Source organism: Bos indicus, chromosome 3 (genome assembly GCF_029378745.1).
Source record: "Bos indicus isolate NIAB-ARS_2022 breed Sahiwal x Tharparkar chromosome 3, NIAB-ARS_B.indTharparkar_mat_pri_1.0, whole genome shotgun sequence".
Classification (NCBI taxonomy): domain Eukaryota; kingdom Metazoa; phylum Chordata; class Mammalia; order Artiodactyla; family Bovidae; genus Bos; species Bos indicus.
The window spans coordinates 87,119,098-87,145,175 of NC_091762.1; the positions used below are offsets into that span (position 1 = coordinate 87,119,098).

The 26,078-nt window shown below is 44.7% G+C and overlaps 2 long non-coding RNA genes and 1 other non-coding gene across 5 annotated transcripts; 1 reads left to right on the forward strand and 2 right to left on the reverse strand.

The window, feature by feature from the left end:
- Positions 1 to 1,097: 1,097 nt before the first annotated feature.
- On the reverse strand, positions 1,098 to 10,915 carry LOC139182227 (uncharacterized). 2 transcript variants are annotated; one of them, XR_011565869.1, is made up of 3 exons: positions 10,744 to 10,915; positions 4,173 to 4,484; positions 1,098 to 1,215 (listed from the first exon to the last, which is right to left on the reverse strand). It is a non-coding gene; the product is annotated as an uncharacterized lncRNA (long non-coding RNA). The 2 variants fall into 2 exon arrangements; XR_011565868.1 differs by lacking the exon at positions 10,744 to 10,915 and adding an exon at positions 10,004 to 10,573.
- On the forward strand, positions 8,254 to 8,356 carry LOC139182350 (U6 spliceosomal RNA). Its single transcript, XR_011566021.1, has one exon. It is a non-coding gene; the product is annotated as a U6 spliceosomal RNA (small nuclear RNA).
- A 6,631-nt stretch (positions 10,916 to 17,546) lies between the features above and the next one.
- LOC139180022 (uncharacterized) lies at positions 17,547 to 24,826 on the reverse strand. 2 transcript variants are annotated; one of them, XR_011564364.1, is made up of 5 exons: positions 24,602 to 24,826; positions 23,377 to 23,615; positions 19,023 to 19,183; positions 18,748 to 18,803; positions 17,547 to 18,008 (listed from the first exon to the last, which is right to left on the reverse strand). It is a non-coding gene; the product is annotated as an uncharacterized lncRNA (long non-coding RNA). The 2 variants fall into 2 exon arrangements; XR_011564360.1 differs by having other exon boundaries at positions 19,023 to 19,186.
- Positions 24,827 to 26,078: the final 1,252 nt, after the last annotated feature.

Consider the following 26,078-nt stretch of genomic DNA (forward strand, 5'->3'; position numbering starts at 1 on the left):
TGTGGGTGGGAATTCCTTTTGTCTCTGGGAGCCAGAGAGAGAAGAAAATGCCAGGAACCAAAATGGTACAAAAGAAGGACTTTCTGGAAGTAGGGAGGCTGAAGAAGGAGACAAAAGGGTGGGGAGACTAAAGTGTTAAGTTTTACAGTTTTGCCAAAGGGTCTTTTCTTGACTTGAACCTGTTTCACTCTATCTGCTAGGCAGGATGGTGAAATTTCCCTGAAATAGTAAGTAAACTTCTTGAACTTTTCTCGTTTGAGGAATAAAAAGAGAAGGAGAATAGAAAGATCCCATGCTGCTGTACAGAAATGAAAGAAAAACCACACATACTAATGTGGGCATCTAATGTGTATCAAAACTTTGTGTCTATAGTATACCTCACTGAATACTAACAGAACATGCACACACACACACACACACACACACACACACACACACACACGGTAGATTTTGTTACACAAAGGGGTAAAGCAGATACCTGGGCTGAGATTAGGACCTGTGTTCCTGCCACTTACAAACTAACCTTGAGTGTAGGTATATAATGTAAAGTGAAAGTGTTAGTCACTCAGTCACATCTGACTCTGTGACTCCATGGACTGTAGCCTGCCAGGTTCCTCTATTCATGGAATTCTCCAGGCAAGAATACTGGAGTAGGTAGCCATTCCCTTCTTCAGGGGAACTTCCCGACCCAGGAATCAAACCCAGGTCTCTTGCATTGCAGGCAGATTCTTTACCATCTTAACTGCCAGGGAAGCCCAGAATATAACATAATGTTAAAAAATACTCATATCCCCATTTTACAGATGGGGAAACTGAGATACAGGGAAATTAACTAAGTTCTCCAGGGTCATACTAGTAGTGAGTAAAGTAACAGGACTTCAGACCCAAATCTGTCTGAATTCAGAGCGTGGACCCTTTCATCACACCACCCTGCTTTTTTTTTTTTTTTTTTCTTCTTCATTTTTGAGACCAGATTTCATCTCTCTATAGTATCTACTGTCTGAACTTCTGTAAAAATGGAACCTGATGTCATATCCTCCAGGATTATGATTATCTACTATAATGTTAGAATTAAAAAGTCATAACTCCAAGCATGCTTTCTTATTCATTCATTTAATACATTTATACTGAATCTACTTTTCCCAGACACAAGGTCCTGAGGGTGGAGCAATGAAAAAGGCAGCCATTTTCTTCTCATGGAGTTTTCAGGGTAGCCTGAGAGGAAAGCAGGGAATTAAATATATAATTCTTATATAAGAATTACACAACAATCAGTTTATTACAATGGCAGTAAATACTATAAGAACGATAGCTAACACCTCAATTAAACTTACTTTGTGCCAGGGATTATTCTGAGTACCATATATTCATACAGTTTTACTCATTTATTTCTTACATGCCAGTGAGGGAAGTGAAGAAATCAGTGAAGGCTTCCTGAAGGAAGTGTCAGCTTATTCTAGAAACAGGAAGAGTTAATTTTGTTGAGGAGGGGAAGAAAGATCAGGAGTTTTGAGTCTAGGGTGGTGCGGTCCATGTATTCACTAGCCACATGAAGCTTTAGAGTACTTAAAATGAGGCTAGGCTGAATTGAGGTGTGATATGAGTGTAAAATACATTCTGGGTTTCAAAGACAGTATAGGAAAAAATAAAGTAAAATATCTCATTGATTTTTGTATTGATTACATGTTGACAAGATGCTATTTTGGCTATAATGGGTTAAATCAAATCTATTAGTAGAACTAATTTTGCCTATTTCTTTTTACTTTTGTTTTAATGTGGCCACCAGAAAATTTTAAATAACATGTGCAGCTGATATTCTATTTTGATTGGACAGTGCTGCTGTAGAAGCCTGGGGCGTGTCAGGGAGCAGGGGCATCAGGGAAACTAGAGCCTGGAGGAGGCATGGAGAATGATGGGAAAAGAGAAAGAAGGATGCTGAGGCAAATGTAAACAGCTTACCGTCTGTCCTGCAGGTTAGAAAAAGTAATTACAACCTGTATTAACTATCTGAGATGGATGGCCTGACTAACCTACTGAAAATTGTCTCTCAGAACCAGCTCCAGCTGTGAGCCAGATTAACACTATTCTTAAACTTGGTATTGTAGATGGAAGAGGCAAGAACAGGACAAAAACATAAAAAAACAAGAACAGGACAAAATGGAGGGACATTTTAGGGTAAAAGTCAAACCCTATGAATGGTTGCTCCACCCCAGCCCTATAACACCTTCCTGCCTGCCCCTTACCTCTCTGTCCTCAATCTCCTGCTCAGCTCTTTCCATACCCCGCCCCACTCAGTTACACTCACCTCTCCGTGGGGCCTCGGATATGCTAGGCATGCTCCTACCTCAGGACTTTTGCTCCAGCTGTTCCCCTTACCTGAAAACTCTCCTCTCTGGTATCACATGGTTGCCTACCTTAACTCTTGGTTCAAATGTCACCTTCCCAACAAGGCCTACCTTGACCATCTTGTTTAAAATTGTACTCAGTGGCACCCCCTTACCTTACTTGGTTTTTTCCCCCATAGGATTTATAATTTATTTCTAGCATACTATTTTCCTAAGTTTATTGTTAATCTGCCTACTAGAAAGCATTCTCCCTAAGACATTGACCCCAGTTTTATTTCCCTTATGATCCCCAATCCCCAGCTGATAGGAGTAAGTGTCAGTGGCACTGATCAGTGCGCTACTGGTCATTAAATAGGAATCCTCCATGCACTCTCCTCTCCTGAAGAAAAGGACTTTTTTCTCCCTTTCCTGGAGGTGGACTTGATTAACATTGCTTTCCACTCAGCTTTTACTCCTCAGGGTTCTGCCCTGTTCTGGATCCCAGTTCTACCCGCGAAAGGGTAGAGAAACGGCTGCTGCTACCAGATAGCTTCGGGGGCTGGGAGCTGGGATTCCTGGTACCCTCCGGGCTTTGCCCAAGCGCAGATCAGGGGTTCCGGACTCTCTGAGAGGCTGAACAAGGTACTTGGTGGATCAAGGAGGAAAAGGAGAGAGACAGTTGTCCCATACTGGGCAGTGGTTTTCAAGCCTGGGTACGGGGACCAGATATATCAACATCACCTGGGAACTTAAAAGAAACACAGAGCCTATGGCTCCAACCTAAACCCACCAGTCAGAAACAGGAGGGTGGGGTGGAGCGTCATCGACTTAACTAAATCGTTCAATTAAATAAATGAACAAAGCCTCATTCTGATTCTGATGCACTCAAGTGTGAGAAGCCTCAGGCTAGGGGAAAGGAGGCACTCAGAGCTTTGAAGGCAGGGAGGGACTTTAAAAAGTCAGGCCAGAGGACAGGTCCCGCGGGCAGGCTAGCTCAGGGTGGGTTCCCTGCGCCGGAGGCAGCGCGGGGTGGTCTGACCTGGGAAGTTAAAGGCCAGTGTTGTTCGCAGGTCCTCCACCCCCACCCCAGGAAAGTCCCGCGGCGCGGCCGTGACCTTCTGACGGCCACGGCCCTCTCCAGGCTGGGCTGTCTGGAGCCCTGGGCGCAGGCGCTGCACTCGGGGTGCGCTCTCTTCACCGCAGCCAGGCCACCGCCCCTCCCTCTGGGGTCCCCCCCGCTCCCCCGCCGAGTCCTTGGGCTTCAGCCAGCAGAGTCCCTCCCTCTGCCCCCCGGCTGCCAGCCGCCTCAGGCCCCTCTGGCTGTCTTCTCTATCTTTGATGGAGCTCTGTCTCAATTTTTCTCTCTTCCTGCCCGATGTGTTCTCCTTGCCTCTCTTTATTTTTCATTCTCATACTTTTTTTTTTTTTTTTTAAAACAGTTACTAAGCTCCCATGATGTGCCCTGGGTGGTCCTAGGCTCTGGGCAGTGAGCACTGAAAACAAGCAAACCTATGGGCAGGGAGCTTACTGGGTCTTGAATCCATCTCTCCCCACCTTCCTCTGCTGCCTCTGCACCCCAGATCTCCCCTGCCTTCTCAGCACTGGCTGTTCTTCCCTCTACCTCTCCTGGTCATATCTAAAGGAACTTTTCTTTGGGTCCCATGGTAGGAAAAAAAAGCCTACTTCTGTCTGTTATAAAGTTGCAGTTAAAATGGCAATCTTACCTTCAAGGACACTAGTTTCAAATGTTAGCCGCTATGGACACCTCAACCAAAATTAGTTTATTAGTTTAATTCAGACAGTCAGGTCCTATGAGGTCACCTAGTATCTACCTATTAATACACTGACCTTTGTGCTGCTGCTGCTGCTGCTAAGTCGCTTCAGTGGTGTCCAACTTTGTGCGACCCCATAGACGGCAGCCCACCAGGCTCTGCCATCCCTGGGCTTCTGCAGGCAAGAACACCGGCGTGGGTTGCCATTTCCTTCTCCAGTGCATGAAAGTGAAAAGTGAAAGTGAAGTCGCTCAGTCGTCCAACCTTTGTGCTAGACAGTCATTCAAGAAAATGCATGCGTGCATCCAACGATGTATTGAAGACTTAGTCTTCGCTGGAGATTGTTCAGAAGGAGCTCTGTCCAATAGATGGTGTGCTTCACAGCGCTCTGAAAAAATTAAAACAATGATGCAGAGTGACCAAACAATGCCGCATTTAACCCTTTCAACCTCTCTTCTAGGTGAATAAGACTGTATAATAATTTGATAGATATGGAAACTGAGGCTGAGAGACCATGCACCTTGTCCAAGTACCTATAACTGAAAAGCTGCATGACCAAGATTTAACCCCCTGTATGACTGACTCCCGAGTTGGTTCCCATTAACCTTCAAGGCCAGCTTGGAGGGAAGGGTACCACAAAGAAGATGGAGGTGAGGAAGGAGGAGTGGAATGGCTCTAGAGAGAAAACTTCTGAGTACTAAACTGAGGTTTGGGTGATGCTGTGTGTTATTAATGAAGTTTCATGATCTCTCTGGATCCTCCTTATAGGTAAAATGTAGAGCTTGGCTCTTTGGCTACAAAAGCCTCCTTCAGATATAATATATAGGTTAGCACATAGGGTCTGGAGCCAGACTAGCCGAGCTGGAAATTTGCTTCCACTACTGACTTGCTGCGTGATCTTGGATAAGTCACTTAAGCCTTCTGGGCCTCAATTTTATCATCTGAAAGATTGCTATAATGGTTACTGCTTCCCTGGGCAGATAACAGGTAAACAGTTTTTAAGGTTAGGAAGGCTATTTAGCACAAAGTAAGTACCCAGTGAATGTTACCTGGTTCTTCTGTTATCCCAGGTCTAAATGGAGGCTTCTTCACCCAGGCCAGGAACCTGTCACGCTGCAGCCCAGGCCTATCTCATGCCTGGCTCATGCCCAGTCTAAGCCCTTTCTTTCGCAAAGAAATGAAAGTCATGATCTCTAGGTCCTGATTGTGAAGAAACCAGGATATCCTAGGAGTCTTGGAACCCAGTGGATTTTCAGTCTGGCTCACCCACAAAGGAGATAGTTTAGTATAGAAGAGTTAGAAACTTTTCATCATTAAATGTATCTGCTTCCACAAAGGTTTTATGCAAAACTCAAAGCATGTTATCTTCCTTTCAGGTGGGCTAGACTAGAATCCAAAGTCAGCGAAGACAGTTTTGCATGCATGCCTGCTCAGTTGTATCTGACTCTGTGACCCCTTTTCACCAGGCTCCTCTGTCCATGGGAATTCCCAGGCAAGAATACTGGAGCGGGTTGTCATTTCCATCTCCATGGGATCTTCCTGACCCAGGGATCCTGACTGTATCTCTTTCGTCTCCTGCATTGGCAGGCAGATCCTTTACCAGCTGACCCACTGGGGAAGCTCAGTATTACGTGGTGCCAAAAAGCAGGTCCTTTGTGTGGTGGTTGATTGATCATCCTAGTGGGAGGACCTTAACTGGTTTTGAGTTTCGATTTTCTTTATTTTAAAATGAGCTTGACAGCAGCATCTATCTCATGGCAAATTTGTAGAAATGAAATGAAAAATTGCATACAAGCATTGAACACAGTGGCTAGCACACAGTAATCATAGGATGGATATTGGCTATGGTCATATTAATAGACCTCATGGATTTTGTACTTTGAATTTTAGTTTCCTCATCTAAAAAATGGGAACAAAAATATTATATATACAGTCTGCCACATACTGTCTTCCTAAAGGGATAGAGAAGTGTGTTGAACATCATAAACCTTCACATAAGTATGAGGGAACAGTCCCTGGCATTTTTCCAATGTGTAGCTTGTCTCCCCTTTCCCAGCTCCCAGCCCTGCCGAGCAGTCACACAGAGCCACGTACCATCACCTGCACAGGTGTCTGCTGTTTCATGCCCCAGTGCCTGTGATCTTTGCACAACTCAATTTCTCTGTCTGGTATGCCCTTCCCCTCATCCTTCAACTTACATACCTCTTGCAGGATGCCTAAGAAACCTGACTCATTCTCCAAGGCCCAGCTCCCAAGGGTCTCCTCTCTCAAATCCTCTTAGATCCAACCAGCCAGTCAGTCATCTCATCCCTGCTTTGTAACCCACTGTAATGGTTCAGACTGCCATCACCTTGCATTACAACTATTGTTTAACCTTTCATTTAATGGCAACAAGGATGAAGCACATAAGTTCTGGAACCTGAGTTCCAGTCCTGACTCTCACACGTATTAGCTGTGTTACCTGGGTAAAGTATAACTTACCTTCTCTGTGCCTTAGTTTCCCTGTCTGCCAAGTAGGGATGATAATAATATCTCCCTCATATGGTTGTTGTTGAGGCGAGTCACCCTTAAACAGAATAGTGGCTGGTGCATAGTAAGTACTGTGTAAATTTCAACTTTCATTAGTGTTTCTGTCTTTCTTATCTAACGGCACAGACTGGGACTTTTCCTCAGTACCTACAGTGAGCCCTGGCACACAGGAGGAGCTCAGCAAATGATTGTTGAATGAGTGGCTCAGAATCCCAAGGTCATAAATTCTTCTGTCTCCATTCAGTCATCTCTGCTCCCCACCAGATCCTGCCTGCCCTCCACTTCTCCTTAGAAGTGGGTCTTTGTAGCTTCCGGTCTCCTTTTAGTACCGGTGCTGCTTTCTCCATCAGAGGTTTCCCCTCCTCTTGTCCAGCTTCCTCCTTGGCTTTTCTGACCCTGCGTTGTCTTCTCCCACCGGAGCCCACAGCCCTTCTTCAGACCCCACCTGCCAACACATTGTTCCCCCCCATGCAGCCTCTGCTTCTGATCCTTCCGGAGTTTGTATTCTCTACTGAATTAATTCCAGAGCTTTCCAGGTCCTCCAGTATTTGGATCCCCACCACCATGAATTTATCTTCTCAAGAAGGGTTTGCTTGGGTGCTTCTCTGAGCATGGTGAAGACCTCACCATCCTACCATCCAGTCATCTATCCACCCATCCATCTCCCCACTTATCCTCTCACCCAGAGCACCCGTACATCTGTTCACCCACCTACCACTCATCACCTTTCTGTTATTTATCCATCTTGACCTATCTTCTCACCTACCCACAGACCCACCAGCCAAATTACCGTCCATCCATGCATTCATCCATCTGTTTATCCACCAGATCAATTAACATTCACTATATACACCCCCCTCTCCAGTCACTATATGGAATACAGACTTGAACAAGAAGAGCTGGTTTCCTATTTCACGTAGTTAAAAATCTACCTGGGGAAATTAGAAAACGGAACCACAATTTGTGGCCAAAGGTAGTTTGTGTCATATGGGTGCTATGGCAGGTTATTAGAGTCCATAGGTGAGCTTCAGGGATCTGGAATTCTGTGGGTGACAAGGTGTGCGTGGTGTCTGTTTATATATGTGTGTGTTTTCAGGGAAGAGGCTCATGGCTTTCACGACATTCTCAAAGGGGGGTCCCTAGGAAGCACTAGAGGCTGCATAAGGAGAAGCGTGAAGAAGAGATAGCCCTAGTTCAGGGCCTTGAGGTGGAGGAAAAGTGGAACTAACATTGATTTTAGGCCTACTGTATTATGAACTGAATGTTTGTATCCCCTTAAATTCATGGCTTAAAGCCCTAACCCTAAGGTTGGGAGGAAATTAGGTTTAGATGAGATAATGAGGGTGGAGCCCCTGTGATGGCATTGTTATTGTTGTATTAGTCACTCAGTTGTGTCTGACTCTTTTGAGACCCCATGGACTGTAGCCCGCCAGGCTCCTCTGTCCATGGAATTCTCTAAGCAAGAGTACTAGAGTGAGTAACCATTCCCTTCTCCAGGGACTCTTCCTGACCCAGGGATCAAACCCTGGTCTCCTGCCTTGCAGGCAGATTCTTTACCTTTTGAGCCACCAGGAAAGCCACTATGATGAGATTAGTGATTAATGACCTTATAAAAAAAAATGAGGATGTTCTTACTTTGGCAGTAGTATACTAAAATTGCAAGGATACAGAGGATTAGCGTGGCCCCTGCTCAAGGTTGATACACAAATTCATGAAGCGTTCCATATTTTTCTGTGACAATCTAAAGGGATGGGACAGTGGGGGGTGGGAGGGAGGTTCAAGAGGGGGAAACATACGTATAGTTATGGCTGATTCACGTTGTATGGCAGAAGCCAGCGCAACATTGTAAAGCAATTATCCTCCAACTAATAAATTTAAGAAAAAAAAGAAGAGGAGGAGACATCAAAACTTCCTCCCTCTGCCATGTGAGGATACAGCAGGAAGACAGTCATCTACAAGCAAGGAAGAGGGTCCTCACCAGACCTGACCATGTAGACAGACACCCCGATGTCAGACTTCCAAGCCTCCAGCACCATGAGAAATAGATGTCTGTTGTTTAAGCCATCCAGTCTTTGGCATTTTGTGATAGTAGCCTGAGCTGACTAAGGCTCTATATCCTAGGCACCACTTCTTTTAGTTATGGAAACTTAGACATGTCCTTATCTGGAATATAGGAATGAAAGAGAAATATGGCCAAGGAAATGAGCTTTCCCCAAGCACCAGCTAGGCAGAATCTTCTTATTGAACGCTTACAACAACCTTTCAAATCGGCATATTATCCCTATTTTACAGAAGAGGAAGCTCAGAGAGGTAAAGTAAGGACCACAGTCACACTGTCATATGGGGCACAGAGGATGTGAATCCAGGTCACTGGGGCTCTAGGGCCCAGGAGCTCTGCCCCTCCCCCAGGCTTGTTTATGGATCAAGGGTGACCCTGAGTGAGTGAGTGCTTTAGAGCTGTAGAACCCCGCTCAGGCTAAGAGAAGATGCGGTTGTTGTCTGTGCTTAGAGAAATGTTAAAAGAATTTTACAAGCCTCAGGAATTGCTGTCATTAAAATTTCAACAACCTTTTCCTGCGGATTCTGCCCATGGAAAAGGTCAGTGAGTGTTGGTTCTCACCCAGGAGTGTTATCACAGTGGTTTCCAGGAACAAGGCTGGCACAGGGCAGACACTTAGGAAGCACTCATAGGTGGGTCTGTTGACAGAAAAGTGCCCTCAGCCCCCAGCCAACCTCTGTGGCCCCCCTCTGCTGGGGGAGTAGGGGTGGGCAGCAGCCTGTTCCATTACAGCTGGCAAAATAGATGTCACCTTAAAACTGCCCCAGTGCTTGGAACCAGGGGCCCCACCAGCAGGGTGTACCATCACTCAGGTCCAGGGGTTTCTGAAACTTCAAGAAAGCTTGTGTCCAGGCCAGCTGCCCATCCAGACTCTCTCCAGGCTGCCACTACTGCCTTCCCTCACTGAAGGAGTTCAAACCCAGGTTGAAAACCACTAGACTTCTTGCAAAAAGGAGATTGAACTGAATGACCCTTCAGGTCCCTTCTGGTCATGTAAGACTGGGATGAATTAAGGGAGAAAATGTTTTTTCAACTAAAACTCTTTTCTCCTTGAAGGCAAGGACCGTGTAATTTGTTGATTTGGCCTTATAACCAGATATACCCTTCCTCACCATTCCCTCAGCCACCACCCTAGTCTGAGACACGCTGGTGTGACCCTGAACCACTCCCGCTGCTTCCTCACTGGTCTCCCTTTACGCAGTCTATTCCGTCCCGGTCAGACTGGCCTTTCTAAACGGATTGTATTAGACCTCTGGCCTTCTCCTTGCTGAGTTACAAGGCCAAAAGTTTTTACCAACTTCTCCGCATTCTTAACTTACCTCTTTACACTCTGTGCTATTCCACCGATGCTCTGGCCAGCTCTACACCTCCCCCAATTCATGTTCTCCTGGGCTGTTTTTCTGCTCCCAGAACCCTCAGATTCCCCAGTGAACTCCTCTTCAGCCACTCAACAGGGAGCCAACCGTTCCCCTGAATCTGGGTAGGTGGCCTTCTCTGCGCTCCACAGTACCTGCAGGCTTCTTCACTCTGTATTGTAATTTTCTGGTCCATTTTCTGTCTCTCCCACCAGCTGTAAGCTCCGGGCAGGCTACATCTGTGATTGCTTGTTTATCATATTCACAGTGTCCAGCCTACAAGACCTAAGACCCTCACTCGTAAGAGGTGCTTAATGAACACATTTGCATTCCTTCCAGCACAACTCTACTTGGAGGCAAGGTCAGATTCCTTGCCCCCACTCTTGAGAGGCCTCTCTGCAGAGGCCCCCAATGTGGAAACCATTAGCGCGCCCTCCCCCTGCCCTTAACTGAATTTGCTCGGAAGAGGCAGGAGCTTTTGGAAGCACCTGAATCCGATTATAGAGCTTGGAAGCAAAGCCAGGCATAATTGGGCTGCCTCACCCACCCCACCCCACCCCCCTTTTTTAGCCAGATGACCAGCATCCTACCCCCGCAAGCGGCCCTCCTGCTTCTCTGCTAGCCTGTGCTGGCTGTGACAGCTCAGCCACCACTGAATGGGCAGCTGCAGCCGCATTTAGAGAGGGTGAGGCAGAGACACTCACTTCAACTCTGACATTCAGTCCGTCTCCTGTGACTCAGGTTGCCCCTGGGGCTGCAGGACACGAGCAGGGCTAGCCCTTTCATTAGATATCTGTGACATGGGAAAAGGTCAGACAAGTGGACTGTGCTGCTGAGTCACCGAGCATGAGTGTCCATCCTGGCAACCTGCCCATCGCAAGGGGTACCCGTTTGCCCTTTGAAGGTGGTTTGATTCCTGGGATAGATTCAATGCAGGGCATTCGGGGGAAGATGTCTGTTTCTGTAAAAGGAACCTAAGTAACATGGTTGGGAGGAGAGCTGTCTTTGGAGTCAGACACACCTGCTTTGGAGTCTCAACTCTACAGCACTGGCTGCAGTCCCAGAAGCAAGTTCTTAACTTCCCTGACTCTTAGACCTTCATTTATATGGTGTATGCATGCTAAGTTACGCATACTAAGTCGCTTCAGTTGTGTCTGACTCTTTGAAATCCTATGGATTGTAGCCCGCCAGGCTCCTCTGTCCATGGGATTCTCCAGGCAAGAGTACTGGAGTTGCTTACCATGCCTTTCTCCAGGGGATCTTCCTGACCCGGGGATCAAATCCTCTACTCTTATGTCTCCTGCATTGGCACGCGGGTTCTTTACCACTAGTGCCACCTGGGAAGGAGGCCATCCTACACCTAAGGCACAGAGCTCCTGCGAGAATAAATGAGGTAAAGGATGTGAGAAGCTTAGCAGAGGGCTTGGCGAACAGCAAATGGTCCATGAATGGTAGGTATTATTGTTTGGACACGCTGAGTGGGTACTTGATCCCCAGGGAACATGGTGTCTCCTCACAGTCACCAGGGTCTTGGCCCCCACCTACCACATCCATAGTCACATAGTTCTGGCTTGGGGCAGTTTAGTTAAAATGGGGATGAGCCAGGAAGAAATGAAAAGGAAGTAAAAGGCTAGTGACATTTAAAAAAGTTTACTATCTCACATGGACAAATTGTTTCCTCATGGTTGTGCTGGTCTCAGTGGAATCCAGATGCATAGGTAGACACAGGGCCACACACAGGCAGCCGGGCAAGCAGGCTCTTACCGTCTCTGCCTTGTTGTCCTGGACAGCTGGAGAAAGCTGACCTCTGAAACGCACACCCCTTTACCATTCACTGAATTCCCAGCCCCCAGGGTTGCGCCCTTTGGCTCTTGGCTCAGTATCCTCCCTCCATCCAATGCTCTGCTCCTCCAAGCAGAGGGAAAACATCAAAGAACTCTTCGGACATCGCAGAGAAGACCAAATTTGCTCAGCGTCATTTGGCAAGCTGTTTAACCTCCCTTGTAACCTAGCTATCTTTAGCCTCCTAGATGCTATTTTGAAATGTCAAACTAGCAAATACTGCTTCCAGAATGGTTCTGATATGGGATGTCACAGGATGCTTGGGGGAAGGGAGACGAGTGGGAGGTGGGGATGGGAAGGGAGCTTTCTGGTAGAGGGGGAGAAAATGCACTAACTTTACAACCGCCAAGTCTCTCCCTTCTACTGGCTCAGCCACCTCCTCTGGAAAGCCAGCACACTTAAGGGCCAATGGGGGCATTGAGTCCCACCTGGACTTAACCTCGAGGGATGTCTGCCTATCTGACTCTGGAGCCAGACCTGGATGTCCCATTAGCCAAAAGAGCAAACTGACTCTCGTGTACCCAGTACAGTCTAAAAATATTCATTCATTCTCTCACTTATTCACTCATTCATTCAGCAGGTATTTACTGAGTAGTAACTATGTGCCAGGCATGGTACTAGGCACTGGGAACACAAAGATAGCTTGCAAAGATTGATACCCATTGGAATCATCTGGGCAGTTGATTAAACTAGCGCCCCTCCTGCAAGAGTCAGTGCAGCAGGTTTGATGCAGATCTGGGAGTCTGCATTTTGAACGAGCACCCAGGCATTCTGCAGCACATAGTCCAGCGTATGAGAAGCCCTAGTCTAGCTTGTAGCAACATCTGTTTCCTAAGCAGCTCCCCAGTACCAAAAGCTAGGAGCAATGAAATACATGTTATAGCCTCAGACCTTGAAGAACTCGCCATTCACAGACTCCAGAAAGAGACAGATGTCATTTCAGGGTGCTAAGTGCTCTGAAAGCAGAGGTACAAAGTACAGTTAGGCCTCATCAAGGAGGTAACCTGCTCTTAGGAACTTGGGGGCTCTATAAAGGAGGTGATGTTTGAGCTGGGTCTTAAAGCATAAGAAGGGTTTTTCAGACAGAAAAGAGTGGATACAGATTATACCTTCTAGAAATGGACTCAGCAAGCTGTATCTCCCGTCCCATGTGCTCCTCTCATAGTGAGACTGGCCTGCCTCATATGGAGAAGCAGCGGGCTCTGTGTTCCCTGCTCTGGAATCTGGGTGGTGGCTTTTGACTACTTCCTCCCAGAGAGGGCAGAGAAGCGATGTGTGACTTCTGAGGTTAGGTCACTGAAAGCAACCTGGATTTTGCTTGGTTTTCTCTCTCTCTCTCTCCCCCTCTCAGGATTTATGCCTCAGGAGGCCTGAGCTGTCTGGTAAGACGTCTGGCTACCCTGAAACTGACATGTAGACACCACTTGGAAAAGCCATGCACAATGGAGAGAGATGCCCAGGGACCCCACCTTTGGTTAATTTCAGCCCCCCGGCCTTAGAGGCACCCAGCTGACACTGAGTGAAGCAGAGACGAGCCGTTTCCTCTCAGTCAGCCTAAATTGCAGATTTGGGGGCAAAATAGAGATTTTTGTGGTTTCATTATAAAGCATTATGTTTGGGGTGCTTTGTTAACACAGCATTAGCTACCTGAAACAGGCTGTAAGGGTTGTAGGAAGAGGATGCAATAGCAGGTACAAAGATTTCGAGGGGGGAAAGGCTGCCTAACTGTTCTTGGAATTTGAAGAGATTTGATATGCTCATGAAGAATTCCAAGGTCTTGATTCACCATGGAACCGATGTGTACAGTGAAGCTACCTGTGTTTGCTGAGTGGTGAGGTCGAAGCTCTTGCTCCAGGCCACATAATCCACAGATCGGGTGACCAACTCCCCCCCCGACACCCCCCCCCCACACACACACACACACAATTGGCATACATGGTGTTAACTCTCCTCTTTTTGTTGTGATGTCATTTTGAGGATATCCGTGCTACCTTCTCAGCTCCTAGGAAGAGATTCACTGGGTGTTAAAGTTGAAGTGATTCAGGTGTCATTTCATCTAAGTGCCTCTCAGATCTTACTGTGCCCAGCAGGCCAGCAGCAAATGTTGACCGAGGCTTTGAATGAGGCTGGTGTGTGAGGGGCAGCGTCAGAGCAAGGCCTGCATCCCTGACTCATGGGATCTCAAAATCATGGGCCTGGGAGGGGTGTTTGCAGGTCATCCTTCCAGAAAACCTGTCCATAGCAGGAACTCAGAAGCCAGTCCTGCCTGCTCTGAAGTTCTTTCTTCAACTGGGTCCAAATCTTCTTCCCTAACTGGCAGATAAAGCAGGTAATATAACATCCAGTCCACAAGGGACGAAATTGAGGCTCAGAGACACCACACAGCTTCTGTGTGATAGCAGCTCAACGCGGCCCCTAGGGTTGAATTAAGTCTGATGTCTCCCCACTCCCACACTCTATGCACCCCATGAGCACACCAGGAGCCCGTGACCTCTACACCACACTGTGTCCTCCACCTGAGATGCCTTCCTCATCCTGTCTGTCTGTTTGACTCTTTATCTTTGTTGAAGTCCCCTATTTCAACCTTAACTCCCCTGGGAAGACTCCCCTTGTTCATATAGCCAGCAGGGGTCTGCAGTTACCCACACTTCCCTGTGGTCTTCCCTTCCTGACAACTTACCTGTGGATGTTGTTTGCTTAGCCAGCTCTCCCAATTACACAGGATAATTAACAACAGTTATAACAATAACAATCGTAAACTACTACATTTTCTTTTAAAAGATTTATCTTTTTTAATGTTAGATAATCTAAAATTATTAATACAGAAAATGTGAATACTTAGTCCATTTCTTGTTAAATTTTATTTTGAAGGGTAGTCTACAAATGAGTCACCATGTGATAGGTTTTCATCAGAGTTTATAATATTTTAAGCCTATTCTTCAATTTGTTTGAATATGCTTTCTATCGTGGTGGTGGTGGTGGTGGTTTAATTGCTAAATCCTGTCTAACTCTTGTGACCTCATAGACTGTAGCCTACCAGGCTCCTTTGTCCATGGGATTTTTCCAGGTAAGAATAATGGAATGGGTTGTCATTTTATTCTCCAGGGGATCTTCCCAATCTAGGAATCGAACTCAGGTCTCCTGCATTGCAGGTAGATTCTTTACCAACTGAGCCACCAAGGAAGCCCTATGCTTCCTATACATAAAACCAAAAGCCCTTAGTTTATTGAACATATGAAACAAGACTGGATTTTGAAAATCTACAAATAAACTGAGTTGCTTTCTCTTTGATTTGCTATTCTTGCTTTCAGACAAAAATCAATGGGATTTTCAGGTATAGAAGACTTTATCCTAAAATAGTTGGTATTCTGTTAAAAAGCAAACTTGTGCTATTCCTGGAACAATATGGATTATAAAATTTCTCATTTTTTTGGAGTGGTATTAATAAAATCAAACAAGAAAGAGACCAAAATCAGGCACATGAACTTTTTGGTATTGACTCAACAACTTTCCTAAGTTTCCTAAGTGTTTTGAAACAGCTTCCTTACTTTTATTTATTTATTTAACATTAAAAAAAACTGAGATATAAATGACATATAACATTGTATTGGTTTTAGATGTACAACATGATGAATTAACATATGTCTATCTTATATTAACTTTCCACTAATGAATCTATCAATCATCTATTATCTGTCTATCTCAGTCATCTGTCTTTCATACTAGTTGAAGTCTGACTGATGCAATCACAGAAGACTTCTGTGCTCGTCTTCCTTCTCCAGCTTTTCAGCCTTAGTTCCACCCATGTTCTTTATACAGTGTGGCTTTGAGTCCCTTCACCATGCCTCCAGACACACTACATTTCTCTGCCTGTCCTTATAGTTTACCCTTTCAGCGAGTACTCGTCACATCCCTGCTGCATGCCAGGGAGCATCTGGGAGCACGAGAAGGAGCAAGACTCTCCAGTGCCTGCCTTCCTGAAGTTTGGACCCCTAATTCTATGCCTGCATTGCTGGGAGGGTGTAGACCAGACCTTCAAACGCTGGGGGAGGAAAGCTGTTTAGCTGTTCAGCTATCAGAACCATAACCCCTCAGCGAGCATCACTCAGTGCTGTGAAGAAGCAAGCTCTTCTTGCTCTTAGAATTTAATGAACATCATCCGATGACAAGGCTGGACGACAGTTCCATCAACTGTCAGGCATTTGAAAATTAGTTATTCCATATAATCCTCACAGTGACCCTAAGAGGTAGACATGACCCAGGAGAAGGCATGGCTTGTACCAGCAGAGCCAAGCACTGCTCACAAGATTGTGAGACCCCTGGACCCTGTGTGGCTGAACATCAACACATGACCTTTTCTTCTCTGAGGCTCCCAGGGAAGGAGTCAGTTGTCATCCATTTGAGGCCCAAGTTCTTTTCCAGGCACTCTCGTCCCTGTAGCTCTAATTTTACCGTGACCTTTTGTGCTCAGCCCAGCCAAGTACAGGAAAGAACTTTGTGCTCTTCAAAGGCTCAACAAGGCAAATGGCTTGGACAGGAATAAATTATAAATTATACTGAGAACAATGCTTTCTGCAGTTACCCTTCTGGGCCTTTGATATATGATGGAACATGAACATGGACTGCTGTTCACTGCTGGGACTACTGCTTTCAGAAGAGCAGTGGAGGGGAGGTAGGGAACTGGTGATCGTGAGCACCCACATGGGCCATGTGCAAACAATAACAGCAACAGCAATAATTCATAAATATCAGCTGCATACTCAGTGTGTGCCAGGCACTATTCTAAACTCTTCACATATGTTAACTTATCTAATCTTCTTAACAACCCCATGAGTTGACTACTATTATTATCCCCATGTTATAGATCAGGAAATTGGTTTAGTAATTCCTTAAGTGATACAATTAATATGTGGCCACACTGGGATTTGAACGGAGGCAGCCTGGTTCCGTTCCTGTTCTGTGCTCTTCTCAAAATCACAGTAGGCTCTCAAATACTTTATCTCATTTAATCCTAATGGTCCTGTATGTCAAGTGATATCTCAGCCCTGCTAATCCTCCCACAGCAAATACTTTATTCTCAGAACTTGTCAAACTCTTCCCTTACTCCATAAGCTTCTGGGAGGAGGGGGCCCTATCTGTCTTGTTTACTTTTGGGTGTCCAGTGCCTAGCACAGTGTCTAAATGACATAGTAGCTATTGATAAACAAGAAAGTACACACACATTTTACAAATAAGGCAACCAAAACAAACCATCCAAGATCAAACTGGTACTGTGTGATGGAACTGAAACTGAAATCCAGGTTTCCATGATGTCAAATTCTAAACTTTCTTTCTGTCACTTGTTTTTCTCTGCAAATACCCAGGTCCCAGACGAGGGCTTGCACATCATAGCTACTTAATAAAATGTGCTGTTAAAGAACTGAAATGACCTATCCCCCAACTTTCCCAGCATGCCATCTCTTCACCCCTTTATTTTAGAGTTCTGCCTTTTCCGTCATGCCAATGACATAGGATATATTTTCCATGCTCACCCCTCCATCCCACCCTGTGATCTCTAGCTCCCCTCAGCAGCGCATCACATTTATATCATATTTTGCACATCCCCCACTTTGGAAATGCCTGCTTTTTGAGCTTGAAGTTTGAAGCTACCAAACTTCACAGTAATGTGGCTCACTTACATAATACAAATGCTTTTTCTTTTTTTTTTTTTCACTCTGAACTTCTCAAATTTTTATTTGGTTTCTTGGAATCTATATGCTTATAGATGAGGAGGATTTGCCTACAAAGGCATCAAATGGAGAGAATTTCTTGAATTTTTAAAAGGAAAGACTTATACCAAGGGAAGTATGGCAACTTCCTGAATTAAATGGAATTATTTCAGACCCAAAGGTTACAATTGGAAAATCTCAAGCAAGTGATAAAGTCAAGCTAGAGAAATTATAACTTGGGGGAATTAGAGGTAATTTGAATTGATCGAATGAACACTAACCCAATGAGGCAATGACTTCTAATGAAATGAGCTATGAATTCAGGTCCTAGTTGTTCATTCCTTCATCCATCCATCCAGGGAGGAAAGTTTCAGGCAGATGGATAGCATGTTCATCAACCCAGCAGTAAGAAGGATGTTCTATGTGGGAAAGATAAAGATGTTCCATATAAATTAAAGTATTAGTCACTCAGTCATGTCTGACTCTTTGTGACCCCATGTACTATAGCCCACCAGGCTCCTCTGTGCATGGAATTCTCCAGGCAAGAACACTAGAGTGGGTTGTCATTCCCTTCTCCAGGGGATCTTCCTGACCTGGGGATTGAAACCAGGTCTCCTGCATTGGAGGCAGAGTCTTTAGCAGCTACTAGGGAAGCCCATATAAATGGATGATTTCAAAGAAGGAAAGACAAGAGATGAACCTTGCCTGTTAAACAGAGACCAGCTCTTGAAGGACCTTGTAAGTCTTGCCCTGAAGTTTGTCCTTCAGTGGTATTGAAGAGATATAGGCAAGGGGGTACTTATATTAATTCATCAGTTAAAAAAAAAAAACTTTGAAGATTTTGGGAACATGTATGTAGCTCTACACATACTCTTTGTGTTTCATGATTCTGAGGTTGCCAGACAGGACTAGACTTACTTCCATTTCTAACCCATATTATGATTGGGATGAGTTACTTCCTATTTGGGATCCTTAGGTCTCTCATCCATAAGAAAGCATAAGGAAAGAAAGGGGATTGGAAAGCTGAGTCTTCAGAATAGTTTTCCTTTGCTGAACTGTTCCCAGAGGGGCAACCAGCCTTCACTAGGTGTGATTAATAAATTACAAAAGGTAAATAGAGTGCCTTGAAAAATTTTATGTTCCTTTTTAAAATTTTACCTGTCTTTCGAGTCTGCTGGGAAGCCTGTCACTCAACTCTTAGTAATAAAACAGCCCTGCACGAAGAAAGGAAAAATAAATCAGAAGCTGTATGCCTTTAAACTCACTAAATGAAAGCCCAGTATGCATGCTGCCTCCCTCCAAACTAATCACTGGGTTAAATTCGAGATGCACACTCCAAATCAATAGCTAGGGAGAACTCCTGCCTGTGCCTCAGGAAAATTCCACTTCCTTTCTGATGTTGTCACTTGACACGTCAGGAAGTTTCCACTCACCACCCACTCCTGAAAAGGCCACCATCACCATGCTTCACATTTCCTGGCTGCCTTTCTTCAAAGGAATCAAGATGTCTTGCAGAGGGAGCCCACTCCTTGTCACAGACTCTCCTGGAGCTTGAAAGAAGGGCTGTGTGCAGAGAGGAGAGGTGTGGAGATGCCTGCTTTAGACAGAGAGAAATCAAAGTGTAAAGAAGCCCACGTCTTGTTCAAAAGTCCCAATGACACAAGACTTATACTCCCTTGGATGGCAATATAGCAAGTGGGAAGAACATGAGATATGAACATAAATCATGCCCCTAAAACCACTCTCTGCTTCACCTTTCTTGACTATAAAATAGAAGAAATAAAATACTATATATTACTAGCTACTTTAACCTTGGGCAAGTTACATAACTTCTCTGTGTCTGAATGTCTTCATTTGTAAATGAGGTCATATAGGCTAAATGGCCAACCCATTGTCACTGCTCAGCACATGATAATAATGGGGTATTTTCATCTCTGGATCAAGGCTACGTCTCCTTTCTCTACTATTCAAGACTCAACCTTGCCATCACCTTCTCTAGTAGCCTCCAGACTGGGTTAGGTCCCTTTGCTGCGCTATTATAATAATATTGATAGTAATTTGAAAAATCAGTGATGATACTAACACTAAAAACCACCATTTATGGATCACTTGCTACACAACAGCTTCTAAGCCTTATATTTGAATTAGCTCATTTAGTCCTCATAACAACCCTATGAAATAAGAATATAGATACATTCTGCATTTTACAGAGGAAGACACTGAAGCACACAGAGTACACATCACCTGCCTGAGATGTCATCAGTGAGAAGCAGGCGAGCTCACCTGTCTCCTAGAGCACCAGGGTTCCACTCTTTCTTGATTTAACTGTGGGACCATGGTAATCCCATTTACCTGGCTTTCATCTCCACTGGACTTCAGGCTCCCCTGAAATAGGGACTGAGTATTATCCATTTTTGTATTCCCAAAGTCTAGCACAGAGTAGGTGCTCCTTGACTTTGAAATGAAATGAAACTGACTCATCATACAAAGGCAATAGAGTACACGTATTTAATACCAAGGGATCAAAATTGAGACGGTGACTTCCCCGGTCAGGCTGCTGCAGAGCTAGACATCATCTCACACGGGAGGGGCTTGGCCAGACTGAGACAAAGCAAAGACAAGAGCTGGGCAGACGAGTCAACTGAAAAAAAAAGACCCAAGTACAACCCTCCCACCTAAACTCTTTCGTTAGTCACACAAATGAGAGACACTCAATAGATGCTTCAAGAGGACGGCCTGAAAGTTGCCCTCAGAACCCCCGTGAATGATGTGCATGGTTGACAAACGCAGTGGTGGCAAAAGCAAAAACTTTTTGGAGCTCTAATTTCAGAGAGTTGTCTCTGTCATTCTTAACAAATTCTTGCCTCACTGTCATGTAGTCTTGAATTGAAAACTTAATGGGGTGTTGTTAGAACTGGATCTCAAGACTGAGTGGGACCCACTGGAGTCAAGATTCTGATGCTAACAGCAATGGCACAAAATAAGAAAAAAATAAATATCCTGTAAACATATAGAAAGATCCTCAGTTGCACTAATCATCAAAGAAATTCAAACTAAGTAAATGAGATTTTCTTCCAAGATTTGCAAAAGTTAAAAAGGTCAACAATGTTCAAGGTACGTGATGCTCTGAGAAAATGGATATGATTATATTCAGTTAGTGGGAGTCTAAATATAGAGTCTCCACCAAAATTCAATTTCCAGGACACTAATACATAGGTAAATCCACACATGTGCTCACAAATATATTTTCAAGCACATTCACTTCAGCATCGTTTGTAATAGTGAAAAAAAATCTTCCAAAGTAGGGAAATGGTTTTTAAAATGATGGTATATTCATAGAAAGGAATGGAAAGATGACCAGATTCTAAAAAATGAACACCTGTCTCCCCAGGAGCCCTCGATCTTCTAATTACAACTCTCTTCTGATTTGTCCCTGGGGGTGTCACACCAGATACATAACTAAGGAACAGGGATGGGAAGGGGATGAGACTCCCCTCCCCCATTTATATCTGTGGTTTCCTTTCTTCCCTTCTTCCTTCCTTCATTCTATCCTATCTTTTATTCTTTCTTCCTTAAGTCTAATAAACATGCATTTTTGTTATCAAGATTACTTTATCTTTTTTTTTTTTTACAAGATGCTGGTCCCCAGCAAGGCAAAGCCAGACTTGTGAACAGGTTTAGTTCAATAATAAAAGTATGGACAAAACTCCATGCTAATACAGAAGAGAATGTAAAACAAACACCTTTCCAAAAACACAGGAGAAGATGCACAGAAGAGGAGGCTCGGGGAGTTAACCTGAGCTCGGCTTGGGCATCTCTTAGGAACAGATGCTCTCCAGGGGAAGACAATGAAGGCAAAGCTTCCTAGGCAGAGGAATGCAAGAACCCAGGCCTAGGGCCTGAAACAGGGTGGGCTGTGCTGTGTTTGCAGCTGGAATGTGACCCTCAGTGCTCAGATGCTGTATTTAGTCCTGAAACAAGGCACCAGAAGAAGCACAGGCTGAGGAGTGGCCTGAATTTAGTTCTAGTTTGGAGGAGCAGCCACGGAGGAAGAAGGCAAGAGAGATGGGTGAACGATTTGCACATAGTTTTCATCTGACCTGCTGTGGAATGTGGCTCATAATTCATCTACATGGGCAGCTAGCTACTGGAATGGACAAAGGAAACCCAGCCAGTGGAAATTCCTGGGAAACTGTCATGGGGCCCAAATAGGAAATGCCACTCAAGAGATTTTACTGGTGCCAGGCTTGGATACCAGTGTCAGAACCATGCTCCTCCAAGAACCATTTCTTCCTGTCAGCCAAGAGAGAGACACTTCAGCTGATACATACGTGGATAATAAGCAGGGTCCCATCCACATTATTCTTTTCAGCCATATTACATTCACCATCTAACTTGATACTTCAAGAACTGCTGAATCAAGGATAATTATCTTCATTTTACAGATCTTGGAATGGAGGCTAAGGGAAATTTAGTGACTCAGGTAAGGTCACACAGCTAAGGGAGACATAAATGTATCATTAAAAATCTTTTGCTTTTGAAATGATACAGGCTTATTTTAAAATCTTTATTCCATTAAGTCGTGATTCCATACTCACTACTTCATATGACTTTGGGTAATTTACTTTCCTCTCTGAGTCTATTTTCCTATATGTAGAATGAGAATAACTTTATCTATCTTATAGAACTTTCGGAAACATGGAGTGAGATTATATATGCTGCCCACTATGTAAGTCCTCCTTCCTTAGGACTCAAAACTAATTTGATGTGGTTATTGATGCTTTAATCACTCAGTTGTGTCCTACTCTTTTGCGACCCATGAACAGAAGCCCACCAATCTCCTCTGTCCTTAGGATTTCCCAGGCAAGAATGCTGGAGTGTGTTGCCATTTCTTTCTCCCAGGGATTTTTCTGACCCAGGGACTGAATCCATGACTCCTGCATTGGCAGGCAGATTCTTTACCACTGAGCCACCAGGGAAGTCCAGTTTGATGTGGTATGCTTAGCTGCTCAGTAATGTCTGACTCTTTGCAACCCCATGGACAGTAGCTCACCAGGCTCCTCTGTCCATGGGGATTCTCCAGGCAAGACTACTGAAGTGGGTTGCCATGCCCTCCTCCAGGGGAATCTTCCTAATCCAGGGATCAAACCCAGGTCTCCTGCCTTGCAGGCAGATTCTTTACCATCTGAGACACCAGGGAAGCCCACTTTGATGTGGATGGGGCAGCAAATGCACCCACTTAAAATATTCTATTTCCCAGTCTTCATTGCACTTGGATGTGGCCATGTGACATAGTTCTGGGCAATGAAATGTAAACAGGAGTCTCTAGAAAAGGGACCTGGTCCTGAATAAAAAAATTAAACCTTTTTCGCAAAAGCCTTCCTTCTCCCCTTCTTCCTTCTTGGGATGAAATTACGTTCCAAGGAATAGAGGGGAAAATGGAGATTCAGCAGCCAGCTTGGAGAGATGGAAGAGCTTGTACCTCTGCTAGGATTGTTGGTTGGGCTGCTTTTCCCTGGACTTATTGCTTGAGACAAATCCACCCCGGCTAGCTTAATCAGGTTGCAGCTGTCCATATTCCTGACTGATGGAATAATCTAGGCTTTGATACACCACACATACCCAAATGAATGGCAGTCATTTTGATTAGAGCAGGGACTTTTCTCTGAAATGCAGGCAAGAATTTAAACTCCTGTGCTTCATTCTTAAAATAGTATTAACCTGCTGAGTCATCCCACTCCCCACACTCTACACAGTGTTCTTGTCTCCATTCTCTGCCGTGCTCACCTCCAAAGTTGGGCACATGGGACGCTCCCCTGCTGGTCCTTCTCAGCTCAAATGAGACAACGTATATAAAATCCCTAGCTCAGTGCCTGGCACACATGCGTGCAACAAATGGGATTTATTTGTCTTGAGTCAGATGTTTTAAAGCAGTCTCAGCAAATCAGAATCTTCTTTGACAAGCTTTAATAAACTTTAGCAAGGTTTTAACAAACACGTGAGTTTATCTTCAGGAGCCCCATGACCTACAGGGTAAAGAGACTCAAGCAGTTATTACATGTTGTTCAAGGTCCTAACTCTTGCCTACAGCTCTGGACTCCTCCTGGGTCCCTAGATAATGTCCTTTCCCCAGCTTGCACTCAATAGGGTTTTCATCTCCTCTGCTTAGGGCTCATCTGATTGTAGCCACTGAGTTTGCCACCTCCTCTGAAGGTAAGGCTTACATCTTATTTACCTTTGACTCCTTGGTAACCCTGCACAGAGTACTCAGTGAATTATAACTGAATGAATAAATGAGTTTCCAGTCAATGCCCAGGAGTCTATTCACATAGAGGTCTTAGCTTTTCCCTGAAAATGGATGAGCATTTTCATGCTTCAGGAGTTTTGCATGGGCTATTTCTTTTATTCAGAATTCTTTCCCTCCATTTTTGGCTATAGGACTCCTACTCACCCACACTGCTGCTGCTGCTAAGTCGCTTCAGTCGTGTTGGACTCTGTGCAACCCCATAGACGGCAGCCCACCAGGCTCCCCCGTCCCTGGGATTCTCCAGGCAAAAACAGTGGAGTGGGTTGCCATTTCCTTCTCCAATGCATGAAAGTGAAAAGTGAAAGTGAAGCCGACTCTTCGTGACCCCATGGACTGCAGCCTACCAGCCTCCTTCGCCCATGGGATTTTCCAGGCAAGAGTACTGGAGTGGGGTGCCATTGCCTACTCACCCACACACACCTCCTCAAACATCACCTCTTCCAATTCCCTTAGTTGCTTATTCTCTTAAAGCATCTGATACTTAACTCTCCTATGGCATATGACCCGCTATTTATTATTATGATCATTTGTCTACATGCTTCTTTCCCCTGAAGTCTGATTTCTTAAAGGCATTTAGTCATTTTTTTCCTGTCAGTTGTATTCAGTAGAATTCCTGGATTATAGTAGATATTGAGAATTTTGTGAATCTAGTTACAGTTTTGAATTTACACAGAATTGTGACTTTGAGTTGTTGCCCATCCTTACCTCATAATAAGCTTGTGACATCAGGTACTGAGAAGGTAAATGAAAGAAAATGAGTCTAATTTAATTGGTACCTTCTATGGACCAGTCATTATCATTGTCCATGCTTTTAGTATTTAAATGATTGGTTTAAATTGAGGTAACAGTCCCTTCGTCACAGTCATTGGGATGACTCTTTGACACACAATGCATCCGTGGTTCTAAGAACCTTGGAGGATCCCAGTGACTCTGTTTGCATTGTGACCCTCCACACCCAATAAAGACATGAGCGTCTGACCCAAGCAGGCTGAATCAGGTTCTCTCTAACAGAAATACGAAATTTGGAATGGATTGCTGAAGAGCCTGGGAGCTGTGGGAGCTGAGTCACACTTGTGGCAGTCCTCCAAGGTGAAAGGCCATGAAGAATTCTGAGATACCAGAACTGCCTTGGGTTCTCCTATCTTAGTAGTTCAGCATTTCCTTTGATTTTCTGAGACACCCCCAGCATCCTTCCAATAAATTTCCCTTTAGCTTAAGCTAGACAAAGTCCATTTCAGATGCTTATAAGTTTAAAAAATCAGAACCAATACAGTCCAAATCCAAAAAAGAATTTCCTGTTTGGTCTCTGAATTGGTGAAGATTTGCATCAGCTGTAAGTGACAGGAAACCAAATATAAGATTACAAGCCTGTTTTTCTCTCAAATCAACTAATTACCTGATCATCCAAGTTCCCTCTCTCATGTTGTTCTGCCAATCTCAGGATGCAGCTTTCATCTCATGACCAAGATGGCTGCTCAAATTCCAGTCACCAGTCCAGCATGTAGGAAGGAGAAAGACATGCCCCATCTTTTAAAGGTGTGCCCCTCAAAGTTGATCACACTATTGCTAATTCTGTTCCACTGGCCAAAGTGTAGTTACATAATTCCCACATGCCATCTATTTGATCCTCCAGGCCCACTGCCTAGTCCTCTTCATCTGCTCTCTGCCATGGGTGGGGGGTGGCCCGTGGGCACCTCATCAGTGGGAGGTGGTAATCCCTGCTTTTTATGGCCCTAGTTTAGACAATAGGGGCTCTTATGTTATGGAGTTGCTAGGTCCAACTCTTTGTGACCCCAGGGACTGTAACCCGCCAGGCTCCTCTGTCCATGGGATTTTCCAGGCAAGAACATTGGAGCAGTTGTCATTTCCTTCTCCAAGGGGCTATAGCAAGAGATCAAAAAACAAACAAACAAACATGAGGTCAGGCATTTATTTCTCTGGATCCCTCCCTTCAAGGTTGCACTGGGTGGGTTACTTATCCTTGAAAAATGATTGATTTTACCTGCTTCTCTCTTTTTCTAGTCTCTAGTAACTGCTCCCTCCCTTCATCCCATTAGGCCCTGAGGGAGATAACAGCCTAGTTGCTATGAGCACTGGATTACTGCATTATACTTACAGTTCCTCCACACCCAATCTTAGTAAATAGGTCCTTTAGAAATAAAATCTCTTTGACTTATCCCAT